This window comes from Marmota monax, unplaced genomic scaffold (assembly GCF_021218885.2).
Source record: "Marmota monax isolate L192 unplaced genomic scaffold, Marmota_monax_Labrador192_F-V1.1 WCK01_AAM20220418_F8-fsc00020, whole genome shotgun sequence".
NCBI lineage: Eukaryota > Metazoa > Chordata > Mammalia > Rodentia > Sciuridae > Marmota > Marmota monax.
In genome coordinates, this window is record NW_026692912.1 from 18667386 (window position 1) to 18691519 (window position 24134).

General features: G+C 40.2%; 1 protein-coding gene across 4 annotated transcripts in view; it reads right to left on the reverse strand.

Annotated features, from left to right (window-relative positions):
* Positions 1 to 15293, reverse strand: part of Mapkap1 (MAPK associated protein 1) — a 232650-nt gene extending 217357 nt beyond the window's left edge. For 2 of the 4 annotated variants that reach the window (XM_046451278.2, XM_046451276.2), the window contains exon 1: positions 15036 to 15292. The gene's annotated coding sequence lies outside the window, so the exon portion shown is untranslated. Of the gene's footprint in view, positions 1 to 15035 lie in introns of all 4 variants that reach the window. The other 2 variants (XM_046451275.2, XM_046451279.2) reach the window with 2 other exon arrangements.
* Between the last annotated feature and the right edge of the window lie 8841 nt (positions 15294 to 24134).

Consider the following 24134-nt stretch of genomic DNA (forward strand, 5'->3'; position numbering starts at 1 on the left):
AATGTGTTAGAATAAGATAATAGCGGAGGTTATACAACTTTAAAATTATACAAAATTATTAAATAGTATACTTTAAAAGGGTGAATTGTGCCAGATGTGGAGGCACATGAGGGGCTGAGGCAGGAGGACTGCAAGTTCAAGGCCAACCTGGGCAACTTAGCAAGACTCTACTTCAAAATAAAAAGGTGTACCTAGGGGTGTAGCTCAGTGGTACAGTACCTCTAAATTCAACCCCTAATAGCTGTGGGGGGTGTAGGGGTGGAATTCTATGGTATGTGAATTATATCTATTTTTAAAAAGAAAGAAAGGAGGTAGAAACACAAGAAAGACAGAATCCATGCTGCTGCATCTTAGATGTCTTCCAGTTTAGATGATTCCAACCCAAGGACACCAACAAAGTGGTTAACTGAGCAGAGCCAGCAACACTAACCATAAAAAATTTAAACAATTTTAATTCTTCTTAAACGACAGATATGAAAGTCTGGGAGGTGCCAAGTTTTTTTCCTTTGGGGGAAAAAAACTGTCAAATATATTAGTAGAGGAGCTAACCTACATTTCTAGTTGAGGAAGATTAATTCTAGTGCCAGAAATCCCAGCAGAACTTCTGACTTTGTTAAAGCAAATCCCACACACTGGAACAGCTCCTCCTCCCAGGGCACCAGACAGCATTCTAATCCACACTAAAGCAGGGCCCTACGAAGCCACAGAGTGAGAGAATACAATGCCACTAGTACTTCAGGAGTAATTTTCCTCTTCACTTTGGGGGGGGGGGGAGGGGCCTGAAAGGGATAAAACAAGAAAGGCAACATGACACCACCAAAAAACAAAGGTTTGGAGAACTGGGGGTCATAGCAGCTGAGAAAAATGGGATGCTTCCAGTTTCTAGGCGACACTCCCAGTTTCTAGGCCTTAGTTCTTTCTTTAAAAAAAAAAAAAATTTATTTTTTGTAGTTGTAGTTGGACACAATAACTTTATTTTACTTATTTATATGTGGTGCTAAGGATTGAACCCAGGGCCTTGCACGTGCGAGGCGAGCACTCTACCACTGAGCCATAACCCCAGCCCTCCGTTCCTTCTTATATCACAATGTTGATGCCCACTCACACTCTTCAAATATACTTTCACACAACCCTATAAATAATCTATTAAATCAAATATATAAGAAGAGACAAGTCGTAACAAGGTAAACATACTGGAAAGTGTGTTTGGAACAACCAAAATGTAGCTTATTAACTAAAGCACCTGGCTTACACCCAAGAGATTTCATCCACTATGAACATTTTGAACTAATGCTAGCCCAACTCCCCCCCACTAAAATACAGTCCACTTAATAAATAAAACATTTACCTAAAATAAAGTATAGGAGATAGAAATTTATATCAGGAGCTATAGAGATAGTACTGTAAGGGAAAGATGAAAGAATAAATTTATAGTATCAAAAAGCAAAGATTAACTCTTTTACCTTTTGCATAATGACTGTAGGACTGAAAAGTGACACTCGAATATTAGTATCCTCCCTGGTTCACCTGAAACAAAATTAGTTGCTAATACTGTACATTTTGGGGTCAAATTGGAAAATAAGACTTATGAACCCCATATCTATAACATAATCAAACACACAATCTTGAACTCAAAATTATGAAGTATAGAGAATATCCAAGTTAGGAGCCATTTTTCTTATTCTTATAGTGCTGGGGCTTAAACCCAAGGGTCTTATACATGTTAGGCAAGCACCCAACCACTGAACTACATCCCCAGCTCCCTATCAGGAGCCCTGACTCTTTTCTATGATTCTTATAAGCATTTAATTATCACCCTGTGCATCCTACCTCTATCTCTAGATCTCGACCACTTTTCTTCCTCTCAATAATCTAATGCAAGCCACAATCACTCACCATGGCTATAATGGTTGTTTCCTAATTTATCTTAAAAACTTCCCAAACTCCATAATATGACTGAACTTTGCCTACCTCTATGCAGTCCCATTTCCAACTCACCCTTCTAGTTCTTTCTACTCCAACCATACTGAATTTTGTTCTCTTTTTTTGTTGTTTGTTATTCTCCTTTTGGTGGTACTGGGGACTGAATGTGCTAGGCAAGCGCTCTACCAACAGCTACATCCCCAGCCCTAACTGTTCTCTTCAAGCCTTGAACATCATTCTCCCTCCTCCTCTTCTTCCTTCTTCCTTCCTTCTTCTTTTCTTTTCTTTTCTTTTTCTCCTCCTCCTCCTCCAATATTTTTAGTTGCCAATGGATTTTTTTCACTTTATTTGTTTATTCATATGTGGTGCTGAGGATTGAACCCAGGGCCTCACACATGATAGGCAAATGCTCTACCACTGAGCCACAAACCCAGTCCTAACATATGAAATATGAAATACTTCTTTATGAAAACATTCTGTGTCCTATCACCTGGTTTAGATTTTCCTTTCTCCTTTATCCTCCGATCCCAATTTAGGTATCACCTGTTTCAAGAAGATTTGACTTTACCAAGTCCAATGTAGGTATTCCTCCAAACTCATCTTGTCTCTCATTACCGTAGAAAGCTAGACCCTTAAAGATTGCAAGTCCCATGAGAGCAGGAACTGTATCTATAATTTTCATTGCTCAATTCCTAGAACTATACTTAGTTCTTAAAACAGACTTAGCAAATACTGACAGAATAAGTGAAAGATTATAATTAAGTAAAAAGTTAAAATGACTGAACAATTTTGTTTGTTTTTATGCAGTGCTGGGAACCAAACTCAGGGCCTCATGCATACTAGGCAAGTACTCTACCACTGCATCCAGCCCTGCAAGTGAAAGATTTTGTATATATTATTTTCTTGATATATAATATATAGTTTTTAAGGGGCCTGGGGTTGAGGCTCAGGGGTGGAGCACTTGCCTCACACATGTGAGGCCCTGGGTTCAATCCTCAGCACCACATAAAAATAAATAAACAAGGGGCTGGAGTTGTGGCTCAGTGATAGAGCACTTGCCTAGCATGTGTGAAGCACTGGGTTCAATTCTCAGCATCACATATAAATATATTAGTAAACTAAAGGTCCATTAACAACTAAAATAAATAAACAAAATAAAAGTATTGTGTCCCTCTACAACTAAAAAAAAAAAAAACTTTAAATAGGTTTAAAACTTTAATTTTAAAGAAAATTATATATATATAAATGAAATCCAATTCTTCATAACATCTGTGGGGAAAAGGACTTGGGCATACATGCACTTTCTACAACCCTAACACTAATACCACATACAATCAAAAGGAGTAAAGCTACTACCTCGGTGGGGCTGGTGTTCTTAGCATTGTTCCAAAACTTTCAATTTCCTTAAATGGAAAAGGTGAAAAAGGTATGTATAATCTGCCCCAATCCCACACAAAGTAATGCTAGACCCACTATAGAGAATGTGCTTACTCCAAATAGCTCACCAAGTGAAGGTTACTGTGAAATACTTCAAATTCCATAAGCACTTAGGACGGCAGAGTGCAGGAAAGGAATGTTCCAAGCACAGACTAATGGAATAAGGTATAAATGACATAAAGCCTGATGCATGACTATCTAAGGAAGTCTAAGCTGAAGACTGAGTCTGTTTTTTTCTGAAATCATTAACCAAGATTCAGTTTGTAAAACAGATTTGAAATACCTAACATATTTTAAAAGTTCCACATATAAATCATAAAGATAACTAAAGAAATTAAAAATAAAATAACTTCCTTTACCTATTTTAAGATATATAAACCTCTAACATATTTCAGGCTCAGTTTTTACATTTTGGGATCTTTTTTACACCAACAATTTGAATTCGTATCATGTTATTGTCTATGTAAACAAGAACAGAAGTTATACCAACTTGAATTTTTATTATCATTTTGGGGATGCAATCCCTCTTTTAAATCTGTTCATATTTTAACTCAGCAACTTCAGTCATCAAAGCTTCATTAGCTTGTAAACAAACTGTTTCCCAGGTAAACTGAATTGCCCTACACAAGGATCTTAAGCAAATAAATAAGTACAAAACAGGCAGAGATTATAAATTAGGGCAGACAAATCTGTATCTAGCCCCACGCCGGTAAAGAGCATTCTATCAATATAGTGAAATGCTAATCTCCTAATTAACAACCTAATTAGGTAATTATGGCTTTGCAGAGGGATGCCGAAATGAAATATGACAACATGGTCACCTCTTTATATGGCACCTGTGGGCCTTTTCAGCTGTCATTGCAAAGAGTGCAATATCAATTTGAACAGATGACAAAGTGCTGTCATTTTTCATTCTGATAATATACAGAATGCTTTGGACAGAAGCAGTTTACAAAAGAAAAAATTTGCCTGGTATTTTCCTAATTCAAATATGCTCAAATACTTAAATTTTTTGCAGGTTTTTATACTGCTTATAAAAGAATTTCTGGGCACATTAAAAAAAAAAAACTTAACTGGTCACAATCCTCAATTGTACATGTGGAAACTATTTCAATTATGAAATACATGACAATTAGAGAAATGTATAAGGCAACAATTCATCATGACATTTTAATAATACAGTTATAAGAAAATTAAAAATCCAAACTAAAAATCTTCAAATTTTTTTCCTATAAAATAAAAAAGTGAGATAGAAATTCATACTTGTAAATTATGAATAAATTAAAATGAAGACCAAGCCTGAAGAATTACTGAGCAAAATCAGTTAGACCTCAAAAGTGACTTCAACCTTGCTTGATTTGCAAAAATAAGTGAATCTAACTTAGTAACTTGTCCTATTTCTTGTAAATGTATAAGAAAAAGAGAACGTAAGCTGAACCAGTCAAAAGTAACCCACAAATTTATCATATAATTCCCAATGGATAGATCAAATAAGGCAAAAAAACTCTACTATTATCACCAACCAAATATTTTCTTTGGTTTACTTCTATGTTCCTCCTATAATTACTTTCTCATTGCAATCCCATTGTGAACCACTTCTGGCTTAGAACTGATCACTTCATGAATCACTGTTTGCTCAAATAAATTCTTTAACATTTTTTGTGTCTCAGGTGACTTTTTTTTTTTTTTTAACACAAATGATTTTCTACATCAAAAAAGCACTTCCCAATACATAAGTAATAAACTTACAAACAAGCTCTGTATACCAATGACCAACTTTGCTCTCAAGGAGATAGGACTGTACTCCCTCTGAAAATAAAGACAAAGCTATCCCAAGACTACTCTTAATCCCAGTGGTCACTGAAGCGGTGACGGTAGCACTGAAACACTGGTACCAACATAGATACAAGTCTTCTTCCATGATATTCTCTTAAATAGGGTTTTGTTTTGTTTTTGCAGGGGGATTATCCTGGAAATCTTAATATTATTTATGTTAAAACACGTGAAACTAACAGGATTGGATGGCACATGCCAATAATCCCAGCTATTCAAAGGGAACTATAAACTCACAACAAGCCTGGGCAACATAGCAAGACCCTGTCTCAAAACAATAACAACAAATAATAATAATAATATAATAAATATATACGTAACCACATTCTAAGTGCAAAATGAGGTACACACTAGCTTAAAAATATAATCCATCTACAGCTTCAGAATCATCTGCATTAGGCTGGGGAGTTCTATCCAAAGCACCACCAAGAAAAAAAGAGAATCAACCATATTAGTGAAAACTATTGATCAAAATGATACTCACTGTCTCTAGTCATATCAAATTTAAACTAAAATTATTTCTTATTAAAAATGTTTTTCAAAAATATTTCTAAAGAAAAACAAACCTAAAATCTCAACACCTCTTCTTTCTACTCTTTGCATTTATGTTTGACATAATTGGGAACATATTTTACATAGTGTTATGTACACTTTTCACTGAATATTATGTGAGTAATTAATGTCACTAAAATTGTTCTAAAACATCTAAAATGACGGTACAGTATTTCCATTCTAGAGATTTTCCATAATCTCTGTAACCTTTGTTCTAAAAACTAAGATTGTTTCTAATTTTTGCTATTATAAATACTGCTGCAGTGAAGATTTTTGAACATGAATATCTTTCTACACCTGATTACTTCTTTAACGAAGATCCCTAGGAATGAATTTATAAACTCAAAGGCATACATGGATTCTTTTTAAAGCTTATAAATACTGCCAAAGCACTTTTTGATAAGTTTTACAAATTTACGTTCTCCCTAGTAATATATGAGTGACCATCTTAACACCAACCTTTGACAGCAGTATTAGGGACTTATTAAATCCTTAAAATTCATATCATAAGGTTATACCTATAATCAAACACTCTCACGACATAATAAATAACAATCTTCTGCATGAAGTTTAAATGAATGGGAGAATGGCCAGAGCTAACAATACCAAGACAAGGGCCAGTTCCAACATCTAAATCTAAAGCAGCATGAAAAGTGGCAAAAACACCAAATTTAGAGTGAAACAGTTTGGCATGGAGGCATGCACATGTAGTCCCAGCCCAAGGAGGCTGAGGTGGGAGGAGCACTTGAGCTCAGGAGATCCAGGCCAGCCTCAGCAACCATAGCAAGACCCAATCTCAAAACATAAAAACAACAGAGTCAAAAACAAAAGTTCAATGATGTGTCAAAATGCATTCTACTGTCATGTATAACTAACTAAAACAACAACAAAAAGGTTCAAATCGTAGCTTTGCCATTATTGGTAGCTCTATATCTTGAATTTCTTTACTTTACCTGGCTTCAGTTTCAGCAACAGAAACAGGGAATACATAATATCCCTTGTTCTAAAAACTTCAAAGGGTAGTCACAGGCACAGAAAAAAATAATATAAGCAACTGGAAGTGTCTGTTACTTAGTAGACTGATTCATTTAATAGCCTTTTTAAAAACATACTAAAACCCTTTTCTCAATAGTAGCTACTAGTTAGGTATATTGTAACTCACAAAGCACAATCAGAAATTAACAAGTCTAATTTCATGATCCAGATGTGAAATTGAGTCTCATTCCTTCATAACCACTACACAGTATTACTAATATCCCAAATGTCTTATGTCTCTGAATGTGGGTACCTGCATCTCTCCAGATGAATCATGGTACTCACTAGATACATATATAAATGGCTTCATTTAGTCCACACAAGTACAGCATGAGATTTACATTACTGTCACCATTTTACAGATTGTCCAGGTCCCACAGCTAATAACTGACACAGCCAGTATTCAAATGGTAGAGTGCTTGCCTAGCATGTGTGAGGCACTATGTTAAATTGTCAGCACCATATATAAGTAAATAAAGGTTAAAAAAAAAAAAAAAAAAAAGATTCAAGTCCAAGGACGGGGACTGTGGCTCAGGAGTAGAATGCTTGCCTAGCATGCATGAGGCCCTGGGTTCAAGCCCCAGTACCTCAAAAAAAAAAAAAAAGGCTAGGGCTGTAGCTCAGCAGCTGAGCATTTGCCTAGCATGTGTGAGGCACTGGGTTCAATCCTTAGCACCATATAAAAATACACAAATAAAATAAAGGCATTCTGTCCATCTACAACTACAGAAAATTTAAAAAAAAAAAAAAAAGATTCAGGTCTGAACCTGTTTTTTAATTAATCTCCTGTATGTCAGCAAGTAAACTTTACAGATTTACTTTGCTTTCAAAAGACAGTCCTTCAAGCAGTTTTCTACCAATTACTCTGCTAAAATAATACTTATTTATAATACAGTACCTAAAAATGGGTCCACAAGGAACAAAACATGCTATTTTTTTAATATCTGAATTTTTACACACCCCACTTTCTCTCCATTATTAATAGAAGCATATTCATAAATGTATACTCAAGTATGGGGTATTATGAATCTAACACTGCATATACTTAAGAGTAAATGCAACATTATATTCAATTTATTTTACAAGTGATTACTATAACTTAATTCCAATAGTTATTATAATGTCTTCTTGCTTTGTCCAGAATTTTAGGGTTTTAGTTTTGTAATGGCTTATCCCATTTTCTTTCAATTACTTAAAACTATTTTCTACTTTTGGCTCAAATTTTGTGTTTCCTATATTAAATCTATTTTCCCAATATATCTAGATGCTGCCAACTAGAGTTAATAAATCCTGAATGACTGCTCAGGATTTATTTTCTTCATTTTTATATTCTATGTTATTTCCTAATACAATAGAGTATGAGTGAAAACAAGTATCTAGAAGACTAGTATTTCTTCAATTTTCACCTTGTGGAAGCTGGGTATTAAAATAAAAATAAATTAAACTCTTGGGCTGTGAACTCCCTGACCATATTCCTCTCATTCAGCTGGGTGTCTCTATGATCCTTTCAATCTTAAATATTTATGTATGTATGTTTGTGTGTGACAAAGCACTGTAGAAAGCCTGTAGGCATTTGGGGAATGTCTGGCCCATCAAGGTCCTTCCCCAGAGAAAGTAAGGAACTAAGAATAGAAGAAAGAACTGAGTAGTAACTCCCTACCTGCCATCAAGAGAGGAGGAAAAGGGCTGGGGCTGGGTCTCAGTGGTAGAGCGCTCACCTAGGACATGCAAGGCGAGGCGCTGGGTTCAATCCTCAGCACCACATAAAAGTAAGATAAAGATAGTGTGTCCATCTACAACTGAAAAATAAATATTAAAAAAAAAAAAAAGAAAGAGAGAGAGAGAGAAGAGGAAAACCATCTGAGATTTCTCCACTGGGGTCTGCAGTCATCAGTTAAGTGACTTTAAGCATGTCAACTAGAATCAGTTTGGCATCCTGAAAAGACTTCAGCAAGGTTTGAATTTTGCTCCTCATTATTAACCAGAAGGGGAAAAAATTTCAAAGATTTTTAATTGACTTGACCAAAACCCAAGAGGTACCATTAGTGGTATTGCTATATTCAGAATTAAAGTCCTTCTCACCAGGCCTGGTGGCACACACCTATAATCCCAGTGGCTCTGGAGGATGAAGTAGGAGAATCACAAGTTCAAAGCCAGTCTCAGCAACTTAGCGAGGCCCTAAGCAACTCAGTGAGACCCTGTCTCTAAATTTAAAAAATACAAAAAAGGGCTGGAGATGTGGCTCAGTGGTTAAGTGCCCCTGAGTTTAATCCCCAATACAAAAAAAAAAAAAAAAAATTCTTCCAGTATACTGCACTTTCTACTAAATTCTAATTCGCTGGATGTCAGCATTCATCTAGAAAGATTATAATTAACCCCCTTTCCAATACCACCTATCTCATAAGATTATAAATGTTAAAGGAAATAAACAAATTAGATCTGGTAGCATCTAAAGTAATAAAAGCACCAAACGAAAGCACTGTAAGGTCATCTCATCACTGAACTCCATTCCTCCTGAAATTTAGCCTGATAATATAAAAATATCTTTTTAAAAAAAGCATTCATCCTTCTACTTCCTGAAAAATACCATTGCAAGTTACAATGCCCCCTTACTGGCAATCTACCAGACTTATGATCAATCATCACAACATTATGTTGTACCTCCTGATCTGAATGATGGGGAGGTACAGCAGCAAGCTAGGTGAGGTGGCACATGCAATCCCAACTACTCAGGAGGCTGAGCAGGAGGATCACAAATTCAAGGCCAATCTGGGCAATTTCACAAGATCCTGTCTCAAAAAAAAAAAAGAAATAAAAAAGGCTGGGATGTAGCCAAGTTGGTAGAGCACACTGGGTTTAATCCCCACTTCTGCAAAATGATAATAAAAAAAAAATCAAATTTCAGCAGCCAGGTAGATCAAGAGTTTATAATCAGGCAGCCTACAATTGTACACAGCCTACAAATGTGTTATGGTTGAATCTTTCCACCTCTAAGTTTTCCCCCCAGGTTATTTTATTATAGCAACAGAAAGATAATATCATGCCCAATCATTTAAATGGCAAATTTTTAAACTAAGCACATTAAAATCCAGATTTTGTCTAGGCACAGTGGCGCATGCCTATAAACCTAATAGCTAGGCAGGTTGAGGAAGGAAGATCGCAAGGTCAAAGCCAGCCTCAACAATTTAGCAAAGCCCTAAAAACTTCAGCGAAACCCTCTCTCAAAACATAAAAAGGGCTGGGACTGGCTCAGTAGTTAAGTTCCTCTGGGTTCAATCCCTAGTACCCCCAAAATATAAAATATAAAATCCAGATTTCTAGCATCTTTCAAAAAAAAAAATCAGAAAACCTAGGAAACTGGGCCTACTTATTCACATGGCAATAAGCCAATGGAGTTCCTCCCTCATCTTTCCAAATACTTGGGACAATGCACACCACCACACTTGGATACCTCTCAGCTGGGTATATGCTCTCCAGTTCACCAAGTCCCACCCTACTCATTATAATCCATAATGGATACAGGACTTCGGAGACTCCAGAGAAGATATTCAAAAGAAACTTAAGTTAATAAACACTTGTTTACTTTTTGGCCAGTTATTTCTCTTATCAACACACTTGGGTGTGACTTCTGGGTAACAGTCCCTAAGCCCTAAGCTACTCATGTTAAATGGGGATAATATCACCTACCTCACAGAATTATGAATATTAAAGGAAATAAGGCATAAAAAAAACATTCAATAATGCCTGAAATACAAACGCCTGAGTAGTTTAGATCTGAAATGTCCCCAGGGGCTCACATGTTGAGTGCAGCAATGTTCAGAGGTGGAGCTTTTGGGAAGTGATAGGATCATGAGGGCTAAAACCTCATTAATGGATTAATCTACTGATGGATTCATAGATGAATGAACTATCTGGGAAGTAGTGGAAACTGTAGGAAGTGGTACATAGTTGAAGGGAGTGGGTCCTACATGGCATTCCCTTGACTGTCTCTTGTCCCAGGCCCCTTCTTTTCTCTCCTTTTCTGCTTCCTGGCTACCATGGGATGAGCAGCTTCACTCCATTGCACCTTTCCGCCAAGATGTGCTGCCTTACCACAGACCCAGAAACAATGGAGCCAGCTGAGAGACTGAAACCTCTGAAATCAAGAGCCAAAATGTATCTTTCCACCTCTAAGTTTTTTCCCCCAGGTTATTTTATTATAGCAACAGAAAGATAATATCAGGCCCAATCATTATAAACTCCACACAAGCTGAAATGTGTTAACTTCTGAATCAAAACTTCTCAAAAACTTCAAACTTCACAGAAAACATGATGTTGGGGTATTTCCAACTGGGAAAAATGTGACAGAATTCCTTGTCGTATGGTAATCTGATATCTCTTGCTGTATACTTAACAATAAAGCTTATATATCAGAATAACAGATTTCCAGCAAACTCTCAGCATGAATCATACAAATCCACTGAACTACAACTTTTCAAATTGGCAAGAAGCCCCCCACCTTTACCACCAAAAAGAAAGAAATATATTTGAAGTGACATATTAGATGAATTTATTCAGTGTCAAGGCCACTTCCACTCCTCATTGGACCTACTGCCAAGCAGCAACTGGCTCACTAAAGCTAGGGCTCAAGGGCTGGCTCCTCTGAGACCTCTCCAGAGGATATCCCTCCACATCACAAAGAGCAACATAGTGCAGTCCCATAGAAGAGACAGTCCAGGGCTGGGGATATGGCTCAAGCGGTAGCGCGCTCGCCTGGCATGCGTGCGGCCCGGGTTCGATCCTCAGCACCACATACCAACAAAGATGTTGTGTCCGCCGAGAACTAAAAGAAATAAATATTAAAAAATTCTCTCTCTCTCTCTCTCTCTCTCTCCTCTCTCTAAAAAAAAAAAAAAATCACTTTAAAAAAAAAAAAAAAAAAAAAGAAGAGAAGAGACAGTCCATAATACAGAAAGCAAGGCCTCTAGCTCAGTACCACCAGCTGTATAAACAAGGGTTTTGTTCTTTGGCTTTCTGGTACAGGGGATCAAACTTAGAGCCTTATATATGTCTAACCCACACTCTACCACTAAGCCACATCCCTACCCCTCAAGGAAGTTAACCTCTTTGTGCCCTAGTTTCTCTAGTATACTAAAAATTCCTTTCCAAGTAGGAATAAATGAGATAAAGTATTTAACACAATGCCAAGACACAGTAAGTACTTGTTAGCTAACTCGTTATCAGTGTTTCTTTCTCCAGGTTCCACAGTACCCCACAGGAACTCTACCTTATTATCTATAGTACTTTACTAGTTCACCTGCGTACATGTCTTCCCCAAAGGAATGTCAACAATCTCAGGGTAGGGACCAGTTTTATTTCACTTTATATCTCCAGAGTCTAATATTTTGCCTGGAGCTGTTGAATCAATCATAAATCCTCAAAGTATTTATTAACTGGAAAACTTATGAGTAGAGACTGGAATTTACCTATATTGCCTGGCAATCTAGCCCTCACTGACCCTGACCCCAATTTGATCTCCAGCCTGCAAAAAGAAGTAACAGCTTGCTTTACTCAGCTAGAAACTCATTCACCACTATAAAATCACATCACATGCATTATATCTTTGCATCTTACAGCTGTTATTTTGGAGGTAACATATATGAGCTGAGAATCCCTTACTCAAATGTTTGAGATCAGAAGCGTTTCAGAGTGTAGATTTTTTCAAGATATTGGTATATCTGTATAAACTTCATGGGTGCACATTGCTAATTCAAAAGTCCAAAATCTGAAATGCTCCAAAACTGCAGCTCATCTGTATAGACTTCATGAATGAGCATTGTTAATTCAAAAGTCCAAAATCTGAAATACTCCAAAACTGCAGCTTTAAAAGTTTCAGATTTTGGAGCATTTTGGATTTTGGATGAGGAATGTTCAAACTGTGATAGGCCCTTTATCTGAACTAGCTTATTAAATATTCACAGTGTTTCTTGAGGTCAATATTGTCCTCTATTTCAACCCCTGGATGAGGAAAATGATACTTAAAGAAATTTGCCAAAATGTATGAAATATGATATGTCAAGAGCTTTGTAATGTTTTGAACAACCAATAAAAAAAAAGAAAAAGAAAAAGAAATTTGCCAAAGTTCATATACATAGTAAAAAGATCAGGAATGGAACCAGAAGTCCATGCTTATTCTCTACAAACTATTTTCCTTGCTCATATTCAAAATTGAACTGGCCCAGGTATGGTCTCTTTGCCTGGGAAGATTAGTCTTATTTACCTTTAAAGAATTCTCAGGGCTGGGGTTGTAGCTCAGTGGTAAAACACTTGCCTAGCATGTGTAGGGAACTGGGTTCAATCCTCAGCACCACATAAAAATAAATAAAATAAAAGGGAATAAAAAGAATTTTCAGTGGGGCTGGGGTTATGGCTCAGCGGTAGAGCGCTCGCCTGGCATGGGCAGGGCCCTGGGTTCCATCCTCAGCACCACATATAAATAAATAAAGTTATCGTGTACAACTACAACTACAAAAAATATTTAAAAAAAAAAGAATTTTCAGTACCATTCATTTAAACATTCTTATTTTCCTCCTGATCAGTTGCTTCATTAGGTACTTGCACAAAGAGGTATGGTGTGAGAAAGAAGACAGGTAATGGGAAAAGCACAGGTCTAGGCATCAGACAGACCTAGGTGTGAATATTGCCAGTCTCACAGCATCTGTGTGATTTATCCTGAGTCCTCCTATTCTGTAAATTGAAGTTAAAATGATTAAACAAGAAGGACTTATATGCGATATGTAACAGATACTGAGTTTATCTCACATTCTGGAGCATTCCTTAGCCATATCCCACCTCACAGAAGTTAACGTCCTACACTACCATAACACAAAAGGAACTTTCATACTGTATATTTATCACTGTTGGAATTACTAATTTCCTTCCCTTTCTCACTAAATTGAGTTTCCTGTGCACAAAGCTGACTCTTCTTTAAATTGCCTACTACTGCCATACTTTCTCAGTAAATATTTGTTAAATGAAATAACTGTGAATAAGTAGTGATTATGGGATTCTAAATGAGAAACAACTTCCACCTGGGGCTGTCTAAATTGACTGAAGGAGGCCAACTTCAACCAGGCCATGGATAGCATCTCAATAAGTAGAAAAGCTTCTAGGCAGAGCAGGGAGAATGTCCCACCAAAAACAAATGACACGGAAAAAACAAAGGTGATTTGAGAGTCTACAGTAATGGATTATATTGGGGATCTTTTCAGGCCTAACTGGAAAGAAAGCCAAGAGCCAGATCAGGAGTGTAGAGGAACGTGAGTGCAACCTGGCACACACAGTAGTTAAGTATGAGCACACAGATGAATGGAAAAAGTCCCCCACAGACCCAGGAAGCCTGCAGGTATATACGCTAGAAAAGAAAAAAACAAGTACGAATTTATCAAGAACTCTTTCTACATTTACTATCAAGAACTCTTTCTATATTTACTAAGCACCTTGTGTGGGATCACAGAACATGAGGGATCCACCCTTTGGGCTAGTCAAAATAAGAAGAATGTCGACTTCAATGTGCCTGTCCGTTTGACCATTCAAAAAAAAAAAAAAAGTTTTCAACTTTGCTTCTTTTGGTTTATAATATGGTGTTTTGCACAATGCCAGATACTATAATGGCTTCCAAAATAACTTGCATTCATTCAGATTGAAGTTTTTACCTATTTCAGAGCCAATTTGGGAATCTAGTTAAAGTTAAGCTGTTGAAGCTATATTCTTTTTTCTTTCCTCCACACTTAAACACTTCTTGCCACTCCCACAAACCAGAAAAGTGAACTCAAGTTCGAGCGGCACTTAAGGGAGAAAAAGTCTGCAGACTGTTTGTCCCTTATTCTCTAAGTGGGAGGAGGGGCACTAGGAAACAGGCACTACACAGGCAATGCCTTAAAAACTGGATTTCACCGTATGAACACCAGGGCACCTACATGTTGCCGAGTAGAGGGCCAGAGTGCTGGAGCCAACTGCACACACGCCCCCGCCCTGACACTACCTGTCCTCCAGCTTCTCCCCTAAATCACACGCCCGGCTGGCAGGCTCAGGGCAGCCTCGACTTAGGGGAAGGGCCAGGAAACGGTTGCTCCCAGGCCACCAGAGCAAGGGCTGACAGACGGCCCGCCAGGCAGCGCCGAGAGGCGGAGTGAGTGGGCCGCCAGATCCCGCGCGTGGGCGAGCTGGCTGGCTGGCGGGCGAGCAAGGGAGCTGGCGGCTGGGGCAACCTTTACCTGAAGCTGCTTCCACACTACGGGCCGGGTCGGCCCCGGGGCACGTTCCTGAGGGGAGGGCCCGGCTTCCCCACGCCTCCCGGTCCCTGCCCCGAACTCTGCACTCTCGGGATCCTCAGGACCGGCGCTCCTACCGGCCCGCTCAGCTGCCGCTTCCCGGGCTCTCCCTCATGCCCCTGCTGCTCGCCGCCGCCGGCCGGCCGAGCAGCAGCCCTGTTGCCCTGAGCCGCGCCACGACCCGGAACCGCACCCCGGCGCACCGGAAGTCCCTGACCGGGAAGGATCTTCTGGCTGGGGACGCAGTGCGCAAGCCCCAGAGCCGAGAACGTGGAGCAGCGCCCTCCCGGGAGGCGGAGCCAAGCGGGAAGCCCCCGCGCATGTGCGCCGCTGCTCCGGGGCGGGAGAAGGCCTGGGTCAGAGATTGACGCGGGTTTCTGGCGAAGAATGCGGGTGCCCGCACCATTCTTAAACAGATATCAACGTTAGGGTTCTCTGTCAAATATTCTTTCTCCCCACTTCCACGGAGAAAAGTCCTCAGATGTCCGTAAATGAGCGATGAGACAGCTTAGCCTCTATTATCCGAAAGACCTGGGTTCAAATGCCAACTCTTAACCTGCTGCATGTCCTAGGCTACCACACCTCCCCTCTCGGAGCCCACCCATAACAGTAGTTCCACCTCTAGAGCATCCTGTGAAAATCGAATGGGATGATGCTTCAGAAACACTCAACACACTGCCAAATAGGAAGCTATTTCTTTTTCTTTCAAGTGCAGATGATAATAATCTTATGCTAGAGAACTCCCAAGGAGGTTTCGAGGTGATCTAAGAGGATCTAAGAGGTGATCAGATGCTCCCATTTCTCAATCTCTCTCTGTCCTCTGGGAGTCAATGGCAGAAACCGTGGTGAAGGGGGAAAGGGGCCTTAAGCAATGCAATGATAGTGTTCTACCTGAGAAATGGTCTGGGAAGTTTCTCAAAAAAATGTATTTAGCAGCTGGGCGTGGTGGCGCACGCCTGTAATCCCAGCGACCTGGGAGGCTGAGGCAGGGAATCGCAAATTCAAGGTCAGCCTGGGCAATTTAGGGAGACCCTGTCTCAAAATAAAATAGATAGGGCTGGGATTGTAGCTCAGTAGTAGAGTGCTTGCCTAGCACGTGTGAGGCGCTGGAGTAAATAAATCCAATAAAAGTATTGTGTCCATAGACTTTAAAGAAAATTTTAAAAAGTAAAATAGATAAAGAAATAAAAGACTTAGGAATGTAACTCAATGGTAGAGTGCCTCTAAGTTCAATTCCCAATATCACCACCAAAAAAAAAAAAATGCACTTAGCAACTTAGCAAAAGGAAAAAGAAATGTTGAATTTCAACCCTGGAGGACCCCCTACTCAATTTAAAAGTCACCAAGCAATACATCATGAATCATCCCGTGTGTTCGAATATATAATAGCTGGGCATGGTGGGGCACTCCTGTAATCTCAGCATTTTAAGAGGCTGAGGCAAGAGGATCTCAAGCAACTTAGCAGGGCACTAAGAAACTCAGTGAGATCCTGTCTCCAAATATAAAAAAGGGCTCAGGATGTGGCTCAGTGGGTTAAGTGCCCCTGAGTTCAAACCCAGATACAAAAAAAAAAAATTACAGGTGTCATCACAAATTGGGGAAAGGAAAGCCTTCCAGGTGCACACTTACACACACACCACCACATAACTCCAACAGGGACCTGTTGGAGGCACTCTGCAAAAGAAACAGGTGTGAACAAAGGTCAGATGTTCCATTTTCTGAAGTCATCAGTCAGTTTATCTGCCCTCTGGGAGTCAATGGCAGAAACCCTGTACTTTTTCTAGTACTGGGGGTTGAACCTCTGGAATGCTCAGTACATGCTCTACCACTGAGCTACACCACGTGCCCCTTTCCTACATCTTCCTTTCCATTTTCACATCTCTCTTAAGCTCCAGTCTGAAGCCCAGCTGCATGTCCCTCAAGCACATAAAACTCAACTTGTCTGAAACGGAAATCACTGGAATGCTAAGGATTTATATGTTCTGAAGATTGAATACCCACTCTGCTGCTTCCGGTCTTATGACTTCCTCTCTCCAAATTGCCTCTCCTTTTGTGTAAAATGAGAATGGCAAAAGCCCCATCTAACCTCTTTGAGTTGTTGGGATTGCATGAGCTAATACGTACAACTCACATAGAACAGAACCTGGCCTGTGGTGAACATTTGCCTCTATTCCTATACCTTGGTCAGTACACAGATTTTTTGGGGGGGAGGGGATTGAACCCAGTGGGCCTCTATCACTTAGCCCTTTTTATTTTTTATTCTGAGACAGGTTCTCATTGAGTTGCAGGGATTGGCCTCAAATTTGGATTCCCCTGCCTCAGCTCCCAAACAGCTGGGATTACAGGTGTGCACCACTGCACCCAGTACACAGATATTTATTGAATGCTTATTATGTATTAAGCCTGTCTTCGGCACTGGAAATTCAATTACACAAAAGCCAGACAGGAATCCTGCCCTAAAGGAGTTCATAGTCAAGTTCAGCTATGGGTTTGAAATGGTTACTATGGCAAATTGATGTTGCAAGGACAGTATTGAGGACCCAGTTGATAGTGGAAACTGTGAACTTATGGTAGTTCTGGTAGTGTTAATATGATAGTTCCTGTGATTTTTCTCTTGCTAGTTTGAACAATCAAGACACAAGCATGCACAGAGTGAGAAACTGAATTAATCCAAGGAAGGATTTTTGCTGGACAGGTCAAGGCATGTTAGATCTCATCTTTTAAGAGTGCTTTAATACAAAGGACCACCAATGTGTGCTGGATAGGGAAGAGAATTCCAGAAAGGCTGGTATCATTGACCTCAAAGGTCTCAAAATATGTAATGGACGTCACGGACAGAGCAAGACAAGACAGAGGTGTCTTCAGAGACTGATGTCTTAATGAAGATCTTCAAGTGAAGAGACTGGTGGGAGTGGGCTCGCCACTCCAGGGGAATGGGGGGGGGGGAAATCATTGAAAATGAAACAGTTGAGGAGCTGAGAGGCTTGTGGACTTCAGTAGCTCCCAGGATCATGGACAGAAGCAAGTGAAGAGGAAACCAGAGGGGCTTTCTATTGGATATGGAAAATGAAAAACCCCAAGATCATGTGGGCTGGGTAAGGGAATGAAAAAGAAAGCCATACTTTGATAGCTTCCAGCTCTCCAAAGATAAATCCTTCCCTGAGGCTGGCCGAAGGCGGGGTTCAGAAAGTGTTTTATCAAAACTAGAATGATAGTCTCTAGGAAGCACTAATCTCTTCTAAGATAAAACCTCTCCAGGTGCTGGCCACAGACTCCCAACCCAAAGACCCAAATTCCCGAGTGCCCAGACTGACACGCTCACTAAATCACCTCCTTTGTTCAGTGGCTCATTTTCCACCCGGAGAGTGGGTCCATCAGAACCACGATTCCATTCCTGAATAAAGGCTGTTGGCTGAGCTGTGAAGTTTGCGTCAGCCCTGGTCTCTTGGCTCTTACTGTTCCCACCTGCTCTGCACCTGAGGAACAGCACTGGGCAGGTAGATGAGGAGAGGAGAAGCCAAGGAGGCGGCAGGAGACCAGGAGTGTGGAAGGGGGCTAAGAGCAAAGCACACATTGACCTCTCTCCAGACCCAGGGTTGCACAGTGCTGGGACCAGAGAGCGAACACGTACAGAAACATAACACTGTGATGCACATGGATGGTGCTGGGCCAGGGCAGGCCGGGGGACTCCAACGGGCATGAGAGCCTTCCTGTGACAGCCAGGCTTCACAGCCTTCATCTCCAGCTGGGAAAGGAAGTCACATTAGCCGGTGGACATTCCCTTCTTTCTGGTTCTCAGGACTAGATGGGAGACAATGGGCAGAAGCTCTATGGACTTCAACAAACTACCTGCCTCTGGGCCTCCATTTCCTCATCAAGGTTGTTGTGAGGATTCTGTGAGCCAATACACGGAGGCTACTTCAAACAACCCTGATATACCCCAGGTGTTCCAGAACCGCCAGCTCCTGTGGCCCAGCTGCCAATGGGCAGCGAGGGTCGGATACTTCAAGCATTTCCTTCCTTCACATTCTGCTTAAGCCTCAATGACCCTGCCCTGTCCACTCAGGAAACACCCATTTATTTTTTAAAAGTGGCTTAAAATAACCATTTATTATTTCTCAGGGTGCTGTGGTGATGGTATTTCTCCTGCCAGGCTTTTCTGAGCTTTCACCTGATGGCGGCCAGAATGGTTGGAAGGAGTAAGATGGCATCACTTCCGCGACTGGAATGTGGGCAGGGTCCCTTGGCATTTCTCCTTGTGACCCCGCAGCTGGCTTAGTTTCTACATAGCTACAGGACTCTGAAAGGGCAATCACCAATGTGCAAGTTATTGTTTAAAAAAATGTATTTGTGGAGCAGGGTGCAGTGGTGCATGCTTGTAATCCTACTGCCTGGGGAGGCTGAAGCAGGAGGATCACAAATTCGAGGCCAATCTCAGCAGGGCCTAAGCAACTCATTGAAATCCTGTCTCAAAATAAAAATAAAAAGGGCTAGGGATGTATGTAACTGCGTGGTTAAGTACGTCTGAGTTCAATCCCCAGTACAAAAAAAATATGGATACGTATGTTTTTTAACACACACACACACATTAACTATTTCTACTCATTTATTTATTTATTTTTTTATTTTTATTTTTTTAGTTTTCAGTGGACACAACATCTTTGTTTGTATGTGGTGCTGAGGATCAAACCCGGGCCACACGCATGCCAGGCGAGCGTGCTACCGCTTGAGCCACATCCCCAGCCCTCATTTTTTAAGTATTTATTTTTTAGTTGTAGTTGAACATAATACCTTTATTTTATTTATTTATTTTGATGTGGTGCTGAGGATCAAACCCAGGGCCTCACACAAGCTAGATGACCACTCTACTGCTGAGCCACACACAACTCCAGACCCCCTCTACTCATTCTTAAAGACCTAATTCAAATACTGCTTCCTCCAGGAAGCTTTCCCAGATTACCTCTCCCTTCTATAATAGGTCACGTGAATCACTTCATTCTCTCTGTTTACCATTTATCACACATTTATTACAACACGAACAGTAAATGAAAGGTGCTCAAAAGTGTGTGTCTTGAGCACCTTTTCATTTAACAAGGATTTGGAAGCGATTGGGAATCTTATTTTGTGTAAGTATCATCAGCACATGGAGAACACCATTTGGCTAAACCTGACGAGGAGCTGAGAGTAAACACGGTAGGGAGAAAATAATGTTTTTTCAAGTCCTGTCAAAACTGGGGGGTGGGGGGAGGAGGCACTTTCCAGTTCCTCTGCAAATGTGTGTTCTTTTTATTTTATATGTGTAAATAGGTTTCCCAGCTATCTTCCCAATTTTGACTTCTACTCCTTTTGAAATACTTTTTTTTTTCCCTCCCAGAGGGAAACTGCACATTTATACTCCCATGGTATTATGCAGTTCCAGGAGAGAGTAAATTAGTTGTCAGAGAAGCCCCCTAGAAGTGCACAATTTCACAGCACCATAGTATTTTTTCAAATTTAAATAAAGTTTCAATGTAAAGAATTGTTTAAAGCAAATGTATTGCTTGTAATAAGGTAAGTCTGGTGGGTGGAAGCACAAAATTAACCAACCAGAAAATCTTTAAACATAACACTTTGAGGATACTGTTTAAATACAGATCATTAGGCCGGGGATGTCGCTCGGTGGCAGAGTGCTTGCCTAGCATGGTGGGGCCCAGGTTGCATCCCCAGCACTGGGAGGGAGGCAGATAAGCACTGGAGGCTCGGCAGATATTTGCCCAGCTTTGTTCTGTGCAGTTTTCATGCTGGATATTATTTCCAGTGAGTAACCCTTTTTAGGTACTTGGGGTGAGAATTAGACATCTGGCTGTATTATAGTGTCTGCCTATTATGTACTAAAGCCCTGAGTTCAAAAGTAGCTAAAAAATTCCAGGCCCTGTAGCCTGCTTCTGGTAGTGACTTTTTTTTTTTTCCTTTTCTTTTTAGCCAGGAATTGAATCCAGGGACACTTAATCACTGAACCACATCCCCACCCCTTTTTATATTTTATTTTAAGATAGGGTCTCTCTAAGTTTGCTTAGGGCCTCTATAAGTTGCTGAGGCTGGCCTCGAACTTGCCATCCTCTTGCCTCAGCCTCCTGAGCCACTGGGATTACAGGCATGTGCCCCTGTGCCCAGCCTGGTAGTGCCTTTCTTATTTCAAAGGTTAGCTAGTGCTGTGAGTGCCGACCCCTAAATTAATTGATGTTAACAGTACTTAGGATGTTAAAAAAAAAAAAAGGACTCGTGTGCTTTGTCGAATGCAACTTCCAAGAATGCATAATTAACAGTGTCTCCATTAATATACAGTATGTTCAACAGTGAGACACCGCTATCATAAATAAAGGTAGACATGGATAAATTTATAATTAAAAATGCATTAGAAATTACAAGCATAATTTATTTACTAATGTGCACTGGAATAAATTTTATGTGTAATATTTTAAAACAGGGCATTAATAAATAATAGTGAACATAAAATGTTTTTGCAGCTAAAAATATTTCAATAAATATTAGTAAGTTAAGTGTGCTGCAGAGTTATAATTGCTATGAAGTAAAGTTCATAGAATAGAATCATAATGGAGAGGACTGTTTCTTGGGTGTATTCAAAATGTCAGAAACAAATGGCTGTCTTTCTTTGAAGCTGAAAGTTAGGTTTTCAAAGTTGTGCCTGCACATGTTTTAAGAATAAATGCTGCCAGATACAGTGGCACACTCTAGTTATCCCAGTGATTCAGGAGACTGAGGCAGGAGTATCACAAGTTTGAGACCAGCCTAGGCAATTTAGTGAGACTCTGTCTCAAAATAAAATAAAAAAGGTGCTGGCTGGGCTCAGTGGTGCATGCCTGTAATCCCAGTGGCTCTAGAGGCTGAGGAAGAAGGATATGGAATTCAACATCAGCCTCAGCAACTTGGCGAGGCCCTAAGCAACTCAGCAAGACTCTCTCTAATACAAAAATAGTTAAGCACCCCTGGGTTCAATCCTTGGTACCAAAAAAAAGGGGGTGGGGCCTGGAGGCGTAGCTCAGTGAAGTGTTGCCTAGCATGCTCTGTGTTCAATCCCCAGCACAGGGGGAAGAAATTACTCACTTTTTAGGACACCCAAGTACTGAATAATGGATCATTGTTTTGAAACAATCAGGATCCTCTGAGGATCCAGGGCCTCGAGGATGCTAGGCAAGCATTCTACACTGAGCTATATCCTCAGCTCTTGTTGGTTTTTTGTTAGTTTGTTTTGAGACAGGGTCTCACTAAGTTGCCAAGGCTGGCCTCAAACTTGCCTTAGCCTCCGAAATAGCTGGGATTACAGGCATGGGACACCTCACCTAGTTAAAGAGAATGCATGTACAGATAGTGAATTCAGATCTTTTTTTTAAAATATTTTTTAAATTGTTCATGGACTTTACTTTATTTATTAATTTATTTATATATAGTGCTGAGAATTGAACCCAGTGCCTCACACATGCTAGGCAAGTGCTCTACCACTGAGCCACAACCCCAACCCGTGAATTCAGATCTTATCCACCTGTTTGGCCCACAGTAATTTGAAGCAATTTTTCATAAGAACCTCTTACTTGAAATCTGAACCTTTCATTAGAAAACTGACCTTATTGGGACCAGGGATGTAGCTCAGTGGCAGAGCACTTGCCTATTATGTACTAAAGCCCTGAGTTCAAACCCCAGCACCACAAAAAGATAAGTAAAAAGAGTATGGACCTTGCATTGTGTATGTGTATGTGAGTGTGTTGTTGCTGTTTGTTTGTTTGTTTGTTTTTGTGGAGCTGGGGAAGGAACCCAGGGCCCTGCACATGCCAAGTACACTCTGCCACAGAGTCACCCCCAGGCCTGTGGTTGGCTCTACCAAAGGCAAACAATTCCTAGATGCCAGTCACTGTTCTAAGTGCTCACATCTTCTACCAATTTCATGGTCTGAACCACTTTACTGACTCCATTATGCTAACTTTAAATGTATTTAACTTTCTGAGTGTTCACATTACATATTATTGAAATTGTACATCCGCCAACACACAGAAGTATTTGTTTGATGCACCTGAAAAGAGTGTGTAGTGTTTAACGTTTTGCCCTTTTTTTTCTTCCTTTCAAATAAGCCTGTAGTTGATGAACAGTAATGAATGGCATCCGTCACTGGTCCAGCCTTACCCTGTGCCAGTACCTAGGCTAACAGGGAGTCTAATTTAATGCTCAAAACAATCCAATAACTGGATGTTGTTTTCCATCCAGTTAACAAATGAGGAAACTGAGTCTCCAAAAGATGAAATCACCTGCTCAAGATCATACAATTTGTAACTGGCTGCCTGGGAAGCCCCAAGATCTGTACATACCCAATAATAACCAGCAGCCCCCATTCTTAAAATAACCATGTCCTTTCTCTAAATCATGTTGCTGCCAGTGTCTCACAGACCTTTCAGCTGGGTTTTATTTTTTCCACATTGATATCTAATCTAAGTCCCTCCTGCTCCCATTTAAGATAATTCCCTCATGTCCTGTCCTTGGTAGACAAGAGCTGATGTTTAAAACACATGAGCAATATCCCTTTAGATATTTGAAGATGGCTATTAAATTCTCCTTAACCTTCTTTTCTCCATGATGTGTTATTAGTAACCCCAATTCCTTTTGCCTTTTCTCACAGGGACTCTTTCTATAGCATTCCCCCCCGAGTCAATATTCTGCGAAAGTGGTTTTGGGTTTTCTGTATCTCGATTCATTATCATCACCTTCAAAGAGCACCCACACATGCGTGTGAGCCATGGGAGCCACGCCGGAATTTATACAAGCCAGGAAAGCTGATGTTGCCCGGCTCCAAGACGATATCTGAGTCTCCAAATAACCCTCTTTTAAATCCTTCCTGTGCCTGCACCATCTCCCCACCTTACCTGGGATAATTTACTAAACCAGAAGTAACGTGAGGCAGGAGAGTGTGTCAGTCATCCCTGATAACCGGCACAACTGAAGCCCGTGGCTCGGTAAATATTGAGAGTAGAGGGAATGAAGATTGCCACGTGATAA